At 47.8% G+C, this 1303-nt stretch overlaps 1 long non-coding RNA gene across 1 annotated transcript; it reads right to left on the minus strand.

Moving 5' to 3' along the window:
- Positions 1 to 267: 267 nt before the first annotated feature.
- Positions 268 to 1188, minus strand: LOC135378961 (uncharacterized). Its single transcript, XR_010418651.1, has 4 exons — positions 1143 to 1188; positions 744 to 958; positions 416 to 575; positions 268 to 327 (listed from the first exon to the last, which is right to left on the minus strand). It is a non-coding gene; the product is annotated as an uncharacterized LOC135378961 (long non-coding RNA).
- Between the last annotated feature and the right edge of the window lie 115 nt (positions 1189 to 1303).

The raw sequence follows: 1303 nt of genomic DNA on the forward strand, positions 1-1303 counted from the left end.
GTGGTTCGTTCCCCTTCAGTGGCAAGGCATGCCGCGCTATGCTGCTGGCAAATTGGCATTGGATAGTGATGCACTATCCTAAGCTATTCAATAATAATGCTCATTACAAACCGTGTAAAAGGTAGATATAGGCGTGTTCTGATTTATCGCGTGACCCAACGCTACTGAAACCATTCAATGTTCTTCTTCGGCCGCCGTCCCCAATTTTCTTTTGTGAGCTTCACGTCCACCATCCCTCAGGAGCTCCAGGAGCTCCAGCCAAGTAGCGTCCAATTCTCCCATCAATTTGTTGCTCGGTGGCTGTCTGGTACCTCTTGAGCAACACATCTGGAAGGAATGAACTATGGAACGTACCCGGAATGGTAGGCAGATGCAGTTTCTGGAAACAAGAAGAACAAGCTTGTATGATATTTACCAACAACGCAAGAGTAGAGCCGCAAAGACGAAAAGTTCTTTTTTTGTTGCGCCCCTTTCCGGCTGTACTCCAGTGCTACCGTGTTCCTCATCACTCGGTTCATGAACAGACAAACAGTTTCTTGCATAGAGTTTCCACCCATGCGTGACAAAAGTTCGACCTGTAAGAAAATACATGGGTCGACGTACAAATATTTGAACACCACGACCGGAAACAAAGATTTTAAAGTCCGAGAGCGTTCCATGCCTTGATGGGCAAAAGACTCACAGATACTTGGGAAAATGAAATGTGAAAAAACGAGAAAGTTACAGGTGGAAGAGAAACCCACCAGGTGTACCCTGGCAGGGTCCTCACATAGCAGTGTTTCCAACTGCAGAAGTTAATTCTCGGTGCTGGCTGGAAGATATGGGAAGTTTGGTATCCCGTCAGACTTCCCTTGGCAATATGTGTCTATGAAACAATCAACTGTCTCAAGGCGCTGCTCTACCAACTTCACGCTTCTTTTAATATCAAGCAGCAAGGTGATGACGTTTCGGTCGAGCCCTGAAAGGTGAAGTGTATTTTTGTTAGCTCTGTCTGTCGAGGTGTACAGTTGTATCCCTTCAAAGGTGATCAGGGGGCTATGTGACAAGCATGGGTCGTAGAGCTCACAACATGGAAGGGGTAAGAAATGAATGGTCTTAAAATGCCCATTACAACTGGACGGCACGGAGCTTGTGCTGCCCACCTTGCACAGCAGGACGAGAGGACGGCACAGCCGTGTCTGATTGAGGTGTCTTTCGTCGTGCTTGTTCTTCGGGACACCCGGCACGTGACTGCAGAGAGCGCTCAGTGTCTTGTATGTGCCTTAGTGGTTCACGGCCATCACCTCCTTGGAAGAAGAAGAAG

This window comes from Ornithodoros turicata, chromosome 1, assembly GCF_037126465.1.
Source record: "Ornithodoros turicata isolate Travis chromosome 1, ASM3712646v1, whole genome shotgun sequence".
Classification (NCBI taxonomy): Eukaryota; Metazoa; Arthropoda; class Arachnida; order Ixodida; family Argasidae; genus Ornithodoros; species Ornithodoros turicata.